This window comes from Artemia sp. Qi Xiang Cuo, chromosome 6 (assembly GCF_049724085.1).
Source record: "Artemia sp. Qi Xiang Cuo chromosome 6, ASM4972408v1, whole genome shotgun sequence".
Taxonomy (NCBI): Eukaryota; Metazoa; Arthropoda; class Branchiopoda; order Anostraca; family Artemiidae; genus Artemia; species Artemia sp. Qi Xiang Cuo.
This window is the reverse complement of record NC_142799.1, coordinates 81,752,029-81,765,984: the sequence shown is the minus strand read 5'-3', so window position 1 is coordinate 81,765,984 and position 13,956 is coordinate 81,752,029.

The following is a 13,956-nucleotide window of genomic DNA, read 5'->3' as shown; positions in this document are numbered from 1 at the left end:
TTGTAAGTCTGTTAAAGCTAGGCCTGGACAAATCAAATTTCGTGTTGGCAGCAGGTTTTATTTTGCCTGCTTTTTTGATAAACGACTTTTTAAAAGACTATGACTCCCCATATTTGACGGATGAAATATTACCAAAGGCTGTGTCTTTTGGTTCCACCCAAAGTTTTTGTCAGACGATGGTCTGACAGCCTGTCCGAGTTCCTGACGATGGCAAATATCAGGTTGAGCGATGTGCAAACGCTTGCCATGGACCGAAGGGGATGAAGGAGGCAGACGTCACTCTACGCCGAGCAGCGCCCGGCAGGAGACATAAGTCAAGTCAAAGTTTTGGCTCCACCTGGAGCCCAACAAAAAGCAGGCCGTACCCAAATGAGAGGCGAGACGTTAAAAGAAAGAATTTAAAGGACATTGGAACTACATGAGGGGGATAAAGAGTGAAGCTGTGAATAGATTATGGTGGATTTTTTTGCCTGCTTTTGTGATCAAATATTTTTAAAAGACTATTAACGCTAGACTCTCACAAGTTGAATTTCGTGGAATAGCCGGATTTTTTTTGCCGGTTTTTCTGCAAACTTTTTAAAAGAGGGTATTAAAGTTATTTCCTGGTATGAGTGAATTTTTCCGGGATAACAGGATTGTTTTAGCATGCTTCTTTGACTGTTTTTAAAGGACTTATTAAAGCTTGGTTCTTACCAGAGTCCCCCATGCTTTTCTGACAAGCTATATTTTTTAGAGAATATAAAAGATGGTATCTGATAGGAGTTGAATTTTGCATGAGGCAGCCCGCTTTTTTTTGAAACTTTTTAAAAAAAATGTTAGACATGTTCTGATAAGAGACGAATTTCATCTGGGCAACAGGTGTTTTTTTGCCTTTTTCAATCCACTTTATTTTAAAAGACTTACTAAAGCTAGGTTCATAAGCACTGTCTATGTTTGGTGTTGTCTGAAAAACTTGGACGGAAAACTGGTAATCATCTGGATACTGTAGACCCCTAATACCCTACCAATTTCCCGTTTCTGGGTGTGGTAAAAAAAAAAAAAAAAAAAAAAAAAAAAAAAAAAAAAAAAACGCCAATAAAAGGTCCGGCATGCTAAAAATTGGAATAGGAACTGAAGTGAAGATGGGTTATTCCGTTTCATGGAAGCTTTATCAAGCGATAAATTTGAAAAGGAAGCCATGGGGTTTACCATTGAAGATAAAGAAGCTTCTAAGAACTGTCAGAAATGGTCAAATGAATAGACTTTCTTACTAATTGAAACCGTCATAGATAAACTGGGAGTTTCTTCTCCCATTTCTCCAGAAAAAAGCCGCTTGTAGACATACTCTTACAAGAGTCAAATTTCTGCAAAACTATTTTTCTGAATTCTTGACCTTTAAAGATCTGACTTTTCAGACCAAAAACAAGCTAAAACAGATAAAAGCGTTCAAAAAGGTCATGCTTATTGGATTTTTAATTTTTGTAAGGAGCTGGCTCAAAGAAGAGAGCAATTCTGCGAATAATTTTGGGATTTGTGCTGTATAACTCGTCTTAGCCCCTATTGATTTCGTGTCCCTGCTTATGCAACGGCTGCCTTGTGCTTTTTTGTGGTCCTCCTCTGAGCTTGACCTTGCTATAGAGAATCAAAACCTTTAGAGGGCATTCTGACCGAGTCCATGAAAAGCGAACAGTAGAGAAAATACATCGGCTGGTTTTGCTCTGAATGCGCCAATCATCTGGAAGAAATTATCAATTATTTTGTGGCTTGCTGATGCGCCTTATTAGGGATGTCCCTAAGTACGTTTTAGGATGGACCTGGCCTGATTGGCTTTTGGAAAAGTGTTTTACTCTCCATTGCCAATTGTTCTTTTTTTTTTTTTTTTTTTTATGAATTCTTACGTCGAAAAATAACCTTGTGGTTGAAAAGTCACGTGTCGCTCAAGTTTTTGATGGTTAAACCCACAAAAACATAAAAATATAAATATAAGACTTTTCAAATTAGTTTTTTAATTTTTGAACTTCACTAAATTCGAAAATTATAATCCCAGTGTGAATTTCGCTCTGAGCTACAAAAATGTACCAACTTTGAAAATTTCTAATTACATGCATTGCAAATTTTCGTATGCAACTTGAGTTGAATTTTTTTTCAATTTAGTGTTTACTGGATTGCCTAGTGATAATGATTAAGGATATTATTATTCGCAAACAAATCTGTTTAAGCTATAAAAGCATGTAACACTGTATTCTGAATTGGCAAAATTTTCGTGATTTACGAAATGTGAATTATTTGGAAACTTACGCCTTAGAAAATTAGGAAAAAATCGGGAATTAAATTTTTGATGAAAAAGACCTTCATGTGCAGTTGTACATTTTTTGATAATAGTGGCGGTTATACCGTTTTTGATAGAAGCGGGGTCCAAATCTAAAACAAAAAGAAGTATGGAGGAAAAAATTAAGAAAAAAATAAATTAAAAACATATGGCACCAAAAAGCTTAAGAAGGTGTAGCTTCCCTTTGAAGGTGCAGCTGTCTATGATAATCAACGGATTGATAATGTTTGAATTTTTACGGACAAGCACTATCAAATTTGACTAAATAGTTTAGCTTATTTATTTTCACGGTTCAACGTGGCAACTTCATAATTTTGAAACGACCCAAAAAATCTTAGGAAACCGTGGTTTTCGGGTGTGAAAAGACCTAATATGGGCCCAGGGGGGGGGGGGTAAAGAATGTTTTTTATTTCGATATCGTTGGTACTTGAGTTCTGGCCTTCGAAAGCAGTTATGTGCGAATAGTTTGCCTGTTGTTAAGTTTCCAAATTTTGAATGTCTTTTTAGGTTGTTCACATGGAAAAATACTCAAAGGTAAGTGCGCGTAAAAAACATGATAGGCTACTTTTTTTTTTTTTTCAAATGGTTAATTTCTTGAGATTTTCCTTCGTGTGCAAGGCCCGACGCTGCCAATTTCTGAAAGGTCTGTCAGCTCTTTTATAACCATTAATCGGGAAGCCTTAATAGGGTAAGGACTGAAAGCCTCAAAAATCACCAATCATGCACGTGAGCTATTGAGTTTTTATCCCGGCGATCTTGACCCTATGATTGTAGATGAATGCTTACATTTGAAGCCCTTCATGGTACAAAATACTGAAAAAGGAAAAAAAAAATGACTCTAACTGACGTTAACAAGGTTTTCCGTCATTTTTATGTGGTTGACATCTATCCAAACATTAACATTGCCTTAAGAATGGTTCTTAGTGTGCCCAAAAAACTACACAGGAGAAACATCATTCTCAACTCTATGTCGGGTGAAGAACTACTTAAGATCTTCAATCAGGAACGACAGATTGACATCATTATCCCTGCTCACTCTTGAGGGAAGACTGACTCAAGAGATGTCGTACTATGACATCATTGAAACCTTCGCACGGAGGAATGCTTTATAAATTGGCTTTGAGGATAAATAGTCCTATTTACAAAATAATGCATAATGCGTACATGTATTCATGTCAGGGGCGAACCCAGAGGGGGATAACGGGGATACATCCCCCTCCCCCCGAAAATCGGGAAAATTGTACTCTCTATAGATCTCTTATAGATCAGAAATCAACAGTTATAGACTTTTTCAAAAAGAAACAGTTGGTTGACAGCAGACCTTAGTTGGTTTATACAAACCTTAGGTGAAATGGAAATCAATTTGAAATACTTAAGGAGGCAAAGTTATGATGGAGCTTCATCTATGAAGGGTCAGTTTCAAAGTTGTGCTGCTATAGTCCGTGAATGTTTTCCCCATGCAGTCTATGTTCACTGTGCAAGTCTCTGCTTAAAATTAGCCCCGTGTCATTCGTACAACATACCTGTTATAAGAAATTGTCTAGGAGCTTTCAAAGAAGTCATTAATTTATTTAGAATTTCACCTAAACACTTTGCAATTTTCAAACAAATTTTTCAAGAAAGTAATCCTATCACAGGGACAAAAAGAACATAAAAGAACAAATTTTGCAAAACTAGATGTGTGGAAAACTTAAAAGTAATCATTTCGTTTAAAGAGATGTTCACTATATGGGGAGATGTGGAGGTCTATAAGGCTATGAGAGAATTTCAAGAACATGCTGATTCAGAGCAAAGCTTCTGAATCTTCTGAATCTTCTAGCAAAGCTTATTCTTTGCTATATGCTATTGAGAGATGCTGTTTTGCTGCAGCTATGGTTATTGTCAGTAAAGTTGTTAGTCTGTCACACAATTTGTCGACATTTTTGCAATCAGAAACTTTCTCAAACGCGCTGACGATCTTAAGAGCGAAGATAAGAGACATGAGAGAAAGGAGTGAAGCTGAGTTTCATCCACTTTTTGCTGAAGGGACTGGACTGTGAAATCAGCCTTAGAGTTCCCAGATGAGCTTCGAAACAAACGTATAGGGATAATTACGGAACAGCTTAAGAGGATCCTAAAACGTATTACCGACTTTCTGTGTTTATCCCATTTATGGATCACTTTCTGCAGCAGCTGCATAAGAGATTCCTTAGTCACAGAAAGCTGCTGGAGTTACTGCAACATCTACTTTCCCAGCGCTATATTTCCCTCGGCAAAGAAAAAACTATGGATATATTGGATACTCTGATTAATCTTTGATATCTTGATGCAGACAGCAATAGGGGAAGCTTAGAAGCTGAGTCAGCTCTGTGAAGGAGAATATGGATACAGTCGGGAAACATGACACCAAAATATTTCATAACGTGCTTAAAAGTGATAAGAATATTTTCCCCACCCTACGTCGATCGTTGAAGGTTGGTGCAACTATTCCCCTCACTACGGCTATGTGCGAGCGTTGTTTGTCTACCATTAAAAGAGAGAAATCTTATACTAGGAATGCCTCAGGTCAGGAACAACTTAATAGATTGGCCTTATTATTCATACACAGGGATATTCCAGTCAATGCAGAAGGCGTTTTGGAGAAACTAGCCCACAAAAAAAAGCCGGCTTGATTTTATTTTATAATTACATATTTACAGTGTTGTCTCGATAGACAATAAGCTTTATATTCTAAAAATTTTATTTATCTTTTTTAACCAGTACTACTATCCCTCAGTCAATTTATCCATTTCCCCCGAAATTTATCGCTGGGTTCCCCCTGATTTATTTGTTGCTGTCTACCAATGGATTAAACTTATTTCCAATACCTTGTTGGTTTATTTAATTTACTGAATACCTCCATCGCACAAATATTTGATTTTAAATCATTATCATACATGATGTTATATTTTGAAAAAAAAAATTGTCATCATAAAGATTATTATCTTAAAGGAATTTGACCCACCCTTCTATGGTATGAATACGGAGCGGCAAAAACGCTGTATATCATGGCCGATTTTTTTTTTGCGGTCTTACTGAAAAAAGTAAAAACAACTGTAGTTGGAATGTGAAATTTAAAGAAAAAAATCGTTTGTTTTTGTTCATGTCATGAAACGTTTAAAAATGATATTTCTACGACCATTATTGAGATTGAATAGACACTTTCTGCTGTATTTGCGCTCAATAGTAGCACTTCTGCACGAAACGGTACTTGTTAATTAAACAAAACGTACCCAAAAAGTGAATTTAGGTTAATCCTAATGAAATATAACCTTCATATAACCTTTAGTTTATATAATAATACAATATGCTCTTTATATTTGCGCATCAGAGTGGGGGGATGTTGGTAAAGTATTTGGACGGCGCCCCTAGCCTAATCTAACACAACCTAACAGACACCCCCCCCTTAATGTGCAAATATATAGTCAAAATTATATAAATCCAATGCATTATATCACCCATCACTTGTCTTTGTGGCTATGAAACCGGTTTTCTGAGATCTAACCTAAGCGTAATTCTTGAGTGTGTTTTGTTCAATTAACAAGTACTTAGGCAACATATGAGGATCAACCTTCAAAATAGGCGAAAAATAAGATTTGACATATGGAATTACAGATCTGATATACGAAACGGATTCTCTTTTATACGATATAATATGCAATACGATACGATCTTTGCAATACTATATAATATTTTATTCCAGTCAAAAGACTATAATATAATAAAAAAGAAAATAACATAAAAATCGCTTAACCAGCCTAAAAGCCAATGAACCAGTCATGATTGGTTGAAAGTCTAATTGACCCAAAAGCTCTGTCAAGTTCAGTCTTGCAAGTTTGCAAAAAAAGAAGTCTAAATTATGTTTTTATTCCCTTCAAAAATGTCTATTGTCCATTTTTGGTCAGACTTCAGTGTTCTTATGGACATTGAGCTGTGCTAAAACCTCAGCCTGTATTATCACATTGAATTTCTTAGTCTATTTTTTTTTAGCTTTCTAAGCATTGAGAAGCTCCTTTCTGAAGTTGCAGCAGGCAATGCCGTAAACAACAGTCCCAAGAAGAGTGTCTAAGAAGTCCAAAGAAGTGTCTCAGGGGAAGAGGTAGATTCGCAATTCTGAAGATATGACACAGAGAAAGAAGATATCTCCGTTATCAGAGATTTCTCCCATTTATTGTGCCAAAGCTCCATCTATTGAAGCAGTGTTGTTCGGGTAGAATGTCGCCTAATAACAGAAGCAAAAACTCCAATGCCGTGGTCTTTGGATCAAGAGAAACAATCTTATGAGGGTCAATGACGCTGAAATGCAAAAATAAATTCTGCTCTAGTTCAAAACGTAGTTCCAACTGTGATACGAAGTGACCTAGAAGAAGGAATAAACAAAGAGGGTCTATAGTGAGTAACCAGATCAGGATCGATCGGATGCACACTCCGTCACCTCTTGTCCTTGGACGAGTCATCTGGAATCCTACCTAAAGGATTGGAAAGACGCCGAGCTTCAGTGAAAATAGAAGCGAAAGCAGGAGCAGCATTTTCTTCAATTCCTTTTGGTCAGGAAAAGACAATCTTTACATGCAAAGTCAATTATCGCGTTTAACTAACTGATAAGTCTTACACAAGGAATGTGTCAAGCTTAAAGGTTCTTTGGCCACACGCTGACATCAAAAACTGTGATTGGTTCTGATATCCAACAACTCTGACACTTTTTCTGACACTTCCGTATTGCTATTTTCCTGAAGAAATTGAATAGAACGCAGAATAGGTCGATAGAGCTCCAAAAAATGTGTTACTGAATCATTGCTTTTGGCCCATCTTCTTTCGCAGAGTCCAGTCAGATTTTTTTTTTTCATGAATCCGGAGAAAGCTCTATAATTTTTTCTTTATGATTCTTGGCTCTGGGGGGTGAATCATCGTATAAATTGTGAGATAAGCTATATTATCTGATCTTACATGCAACAGTTTGATTTTGAATTAGAAGCTATTCCCTTTTATGACAATTTTTGTGAAAAATGTCCCAGGCCTGCACTAGAGTGGTACAGATTTGCTTTGGAATATGCCAAATTCTGCAGAATTCGAAAAAATAAATAGTTCTCTTTTTGCGCACAACCCCTTTGTAAATTTCACCCCAGTAGAAGCATAATTTTTTTCATATTTTAGAAGTGGCCCTATCAAACAAGGAAAGCATCGTATATTTCATGGAATCAGCGAAGATTTTGCATCAATTGCTGTGGTTGGAATAGGGCCCAAATCGCTTGGTTATAATGAGCTTGAGCTTGTTGATGAGAAGAAAGAAGCTGTAAGGGCAGCGGCAGCAGGTACTAAATAGATAGATAGATAGATAGATATTTTATTTATGAAATATACCTAACGCCACAAAATACACCTACGCACATACCTGGTGGCATAATTGAGCCCATTAAAAATTACAACAAATTATTAAACACCGTTAGCAATTTAAATGAAAACGAAAAAAAAAAAAAAAAAAAAAAAAAAAAAAAACAAGCCTCTCGCACCACTGCCCAAATACAAACAAGGTAAATAAAACCAAAGTCAAATTTCAGAGATAAACTTCCTAACCATTCTGCGAAACTGCTGGTAATCAGCGCACTCTAATATCCAGGGAATACAGTTCCACATCTTTGGACCAATATGCCTCAAATTAAATCCTGCCCTAGTTGTTCGCCTAAACTCGTGTGAGAATTTGAACCTGAGTGATGTCGGATATAAATGACGCTGCGAGTTAAGAGGGAAAATTCCATGGAAATGTGATGCTAACTGGCCAATAACGTAATTGTGACATATCTGGGATATTGCAATGAAATGAAGTAGATGTAAAGAAAAAATTCCAGCTGATCCAAAATGATGAGTAACAGAAGACCTATTATCAATCTGAAAAACTATTCTCATCGCTTTATTTTGCCAAATTTGAAGGGGTTTATAAACAGAAGGACAAGTTGAAGCTCATACTGAAACATAATATAGAAAAAAGGGTGGACCCGAGAAAAGTAAATTGATTTAAGTATATTTACAAGAAAAACATGGCAGAGACGGCACATAATCCCAGTATTCCTAGAAACTTTTACCAATAGAGTTTTAACATGTTCGTGGAACAACAAATTTTCATCTATAATTATTCCAAAATGTCTAAACTGTTGTACCGGTTTCAATTCCACACTATTTAAATAAAGAGAAAAAACATCAGAATTGGCTGAACCAACTCGTAAAAATAGTATATACTGGCATTTCCTTTCATTTAATAGAAGAAGGTTTCGACATTGCCACTCTGAAGTAGTTGATAGAGTACTTTGGATGTTCAGGAAAAGCTGTTTTAAATCTGAATGGGAAGAAAAAATCACAAAAATCAAACATCATCCACAAACATAACAATTTTGCAGATAGGAAGAAACTCAGGCAAATCATTAATAAAGAGAAGAAATAGGGTAGGACACAAAACAGAGCCCTGAGGAACCCCACAATTTACGGAAAATGACTTAGATCGGATTCCATTTTTACTATCATGACAATCAATTTTTCTTTCAGCAAGGTAAGATGCAAAAAAATTCAAAGATTTTGAAGAAAATCCATGTTTTTTTAGTTTATTTAGTAAAGGACTGTGATCCACAGAGTCGAACGCCTTGGCCATATCTAAGAATACAGCCAAGGCACCCTGGCCAGTGTCAAGCGCATTATTTATTTCAATTAAAAGCTGATGTATTGCTAGTTCTGCTGATTTTCCTTTAATGAATCCATTCTGTGAAGGATGCAATATTTTATTATTACATAAATAATTTTGAAGTTGTTTATGAGCATTTTTTCCAAAATTTTACTAAAAACAGATAACAGTGAAATTCCTCTATAATTTGAAGGATCCGTAGAAACACCACCTTTATATAAAGCTAAAACATGGGCATTTTTTAAAAGATCAGGAAAAACTCCATTTCGTAAAGACAAATAAAAAATATATGCCAACAATGGGGCTATGTTAGGAGCTATTTGTTTCATAATATGTATAGAGAGCCCAAAACCATCCAATGAAAAACTTCACCTTAGTTTCATTACAGGTTTTTTAACATCCTGAGATGTAATTTCAGAAAAATCAAATGAGTTTGGTGCTTCATTGTCAACAACAAAATCAGTAGACTGACTCTTGCCTATTTGTACTCGATACAATCCTAGACCCAATAATACTGGAATGCTTTCCAAAAATATCCAAAATTTCTTTTGGATCCGTCACTTTTGAATCATCAAGTTCAAGACATCTAACTCCAAAACTCGAAGGATGATTGGGACGAATTTTATCATTGATTAGCTCCCATGCCTTTTTCATATTTGACTTGTACTGTAAAAATTTATTTGAAAAGTATGTTCTTTTGTCATATCTTAAAATCAATTTCATAATATTTCTATAATTTCTATAATCCTCATAAAATACATCAGATTTGGCAGCCAGATACTGACGATGTTGTTTTCTTTTCATCTTTAATGACGTCAAAATACCATCCATAATCCACGGGTCAAATTTTTTTGAAATCTTTCCGCACAAAAGTCTTGTCGATGCTGCTTCATTTCGGAGCTGCATCATATCATGGATAAATTTCGAAAAAACATCATTAACATCATTTGAATCAAAAATGGGGGTCCATTCTTTATTATCTATCAATTCACGCAAAAGCTTAAAATCAGTCAATTTTTTCTGTCAGTAAAAATTTTTATTTCTATGTTTTTTAAATTCAGTTTGAGATAAACTTTGGGCTACATCTAAAACAACGCTAACTGGAAAATGATCAGACATGTCACATATACTAACAGAAGACTTTATCGCTTTAAAAGAAACACCAGAAAAGAAAATGTTTTCCATCAGAAATTGCAGTAGTCTTTCTTGCTGTCGTAGAAAGCGAAATACTTGGAAAAAGGCCTGAACACACCATAATGTTCTAGAATTCTTTATGAACAGCAAAATCTAAATTGTGCAAATCAAAATTGAACTTACCTGAAATTGTTACTTGTCTTTTACATCCACCAAGTTTTACAACTAGGGGCACAAAATCTCAAAAAACTCTTTGGGGTTACTTGATGGCGGTCTATATACTGATCCAAAAATAAAAGGTTCGCAGCCAATGGGACGTAATTCAACAAAAAGAGTCTCACATAAACCTTCTTCCCAAACTGAAAAATCATCAAGTATATTAACAGACCAATCCTATCGGACATAAATTAGTTGATCACCTTTCGCACTCTCAGACCTACACCTTGAAACAGATTTCATACCCGAAAGGGACAGCATAGACATTCTTTTGCGACAAAAAAGTTTCACATACAGCTACAATATCTTTAGGACTAGAATTTAACAAAAACTTAAGTTCACTATACGCACTCTGAAATCCTTGCGTATTAACATGTAATACCCTTATCGAGAATTCACATTGCTCAACTTCATTACTTAAAGGGTCATCTAAAAAATCACAATCTGGTTGATTTCTGACATACTGTACATCTTTATCACTCCCAGTCAAATCATTAAGTATCGCATCTAAGTTTAAACGGGACTCCAAAAACGACTGAAATCTATCCATATCACAAATAAAAAAAGGAAAACTAAATCAACCTTCAATTATTCACAATGAAGGTTCATTAGCCAGATTGAGGATCTAAGCCACATCTGCTATTGTTTTGCATGGTATAATTTGCGAGCCACTTTTCACAAAAATGATGCCTCTCATCATCCACACATTCTTATTTTCAAATCTGTTGCGAGCAAGCTTGAAAACCTCTTGCCTCTCCCTAGTTAAAGCTTCATTAAAAAAGACGCGGGAACCCTTCAGCTTTTTTCGATTGCGAAGTATTTCGATTACTGCAGCTTCTGAGATCAATGTAAGTTCGATAGGGGCAAGAGCTTGATCATTAGCTCCTAGACGTTTAGCCCCCTTAATGATCGATTTTTCAAGCTGAAGTCCCATTTGCAAATTTAAACGATCAAGAACTTTCTCACCTAGTACTGGGAGATCACGGGCAGTTGTCACGACACCAGCAATAATGACTTTATTTGGAAGGGCAGACTGACCTAATTTGTCCAACTTCAACTCATGTTTTTCAAGCTTGGACTCATTTTGAACAAGTTTCACTCGTAAATCCTTGAGAGCCTTTTCAACCTGCTCAAATTTCGACTGAAACATCTCAATTGCTTTATAAACCGCTTGCGTAATCGTGTCTAAAAATTCCTTTTTAAACTGCGACGGAAATATATCTAACTTGGAAAACTCTTCGTCCACTTTTTTCCAAATCTTGTCTTCTACACCGCTTCGCAATTCCTCCAAATCAGTCTGTAGAGATAGCAGATAGTACAGATTCAGATAAGTCATCTGGCAATCCATCCGAATCTTCGATACAAAGCTTAATCGCTCTTTATACATTTTTTCTCCCATCTTTTACCACTTCTGAATACTTTATCGAGTAGCGCGTTGGGAAAATGAATGGGCTTGAGAGAATGGCTGCTTGCCCTCCAATTTCTTGTTACTCGTAAAATTGGCACCAGACATTCGTGCTATAATTGGAGTGCAAGGGGGAGGACTTGCCCCTTCATATATCTTGTAAAAACATTTTTAAACAAGTAAAAACAAAGCAAAAACATTTGAAATGTTTTTTGTTTTCAGTAAAGTGCAAATTATGTTCTGGTCTTTAGAAGGTATGGGGGTTGTCAAAGACATAATTTCCAGAACTTTTAACTATGTTGAACAAAATGGCTATCTCAAAATTTTGATTAGATGTGTTTTGGGAATTGATGGGCGTGGGGGGGGATCGCTGGCCTCCAATCCCTTTTGACTAATATTAATTAAAAAAACTTTTTCCACAAAATAAGTTTTTCAAAGAAAAGTAAAGAACTCCATTTAACAAAAAATGAGCAAAAATAAAATAAAATAATCTACCAAACGTGAAACTACCACAAATCAGCATCGATAAATAAATGAAACCCAAAACTAACAGAAATTACAATAATTAACCGAGTCAAACTCAAAACGAGCAGAAATTAACATAAGTTGGGCGTTAAACCCCTATGCCTTCCCAGGCCAGAACAAAATTTGCACTTTACTGAAAAAATATAAATGTTTTTACTTTTATAACTTTAATAAATCAAATAATATTAACATTTTGATTTCTTAATTTCAGTATATGTCTATTAAACTGACAATACACATTCAGTATTGATTCAGACTTCGTGGTGTTAACACCAAAAATTTTTCGGATATAACCCTGCTCAAGCTGTGAAATTTCCCTGTGGACTTTCATTTTGGATTTATTTTCATAAGCGGATTATAGTTTTGCGGGATATTTCAAAGTCCCTCGGGACATTAAATTTCCATTGCCAGTCTTCAGAGTATAAACTCATGTTTTTGGACTTATTATTTCACTAACAAGAACTTAATTAATACAGTGACCTTCAGCAGTTATAAAAGTTCACCATTAAGACCGGTATATCTCTTTTTTTTTACCGATGTGCTTCTTGATAGACTGATTAACTAAACAATAGATGTTTTCTATCGGAGATCTTGCCTTAGCAAAGTTTATTAACTACCCCCTTTGGCCAGTTAGAATACTTGGAAGAAATTCCACTAGAAATGGACTGAGTTATCTAGTATTCTGCTACAGTACTCATGACAAGCAGACAGTTAGTGAAGATTGCTTAGTTTCTTATGCAGAGAATATTAATGAAGCAAAGAAATCAAAAACTAAAACGGTGGGACAAGCATTCACAGAAGTAGCAACTTTCCCCAATATACACAAAGAGTTTGCAAATACAGAGATGTCTGAAAATTCATCCAGTTCGTGTATTTCTGGACTTTTTCAACACTTAGGTGCAACCCAAGAAGAAGTTACGATAACTAAGACTAAGCTAATGACCGATATAGAAAAATTTGTTGCAGAAAAAATAGCGCAAAACATTGGAACTGGGTCTTCTGGTGCGTGCTGTACAGATAAATACTCAAATTATTACTGCAGAAATTTATGATGCTATAGTGCTAGATTTTAATCCGAGGTTTGAGCGCATTGAAAACTTACTTAAAAGGACAAAAGAGTAAAATTTAATCACTAAAATATTGTATTTTTACAAAGGAGACCAAGCTGGATAATTTTGAACAGGAGACAATGCAATAATGTATGATATTCTAAGGGTTAATACGGAATCCTGGCTCAGATCTTGATAGGACTGTCCTAAACCTTGTTAAGTCAACTATGGGAGTTTCGACTATTACTAGAGAGCATTTTGTGTCGATTCAGCGTTTCAGACACAACTCTGCGGAAGATTCTCGAAATTTAGCCCGCAGAAATCCAGATCCTGTGGCCCCAGTTTTAGTGAAGCTGGTATCAAAAGAACTTGCGTACAAAGTGTTTAAAACTAAATCAAAATTAGCTGGATCCGGAATTTATGTTAGTGAATTTCTTACAAAACGTAGAAAGGCAATATTAAACAGTGCACGGGACAAGTTCGGTGTGAAAAATGTTTGGACAAAGGTCGCATTTTCGCGAAATTATCCAGCCAAAGCGCACCGCGTCGGCTCTATAGCCTAGCTGATACTTACTGAATTTTTCATAGTTGATTTGACTGGATTTTGTAAGGATCATGGGTGATATTTCTC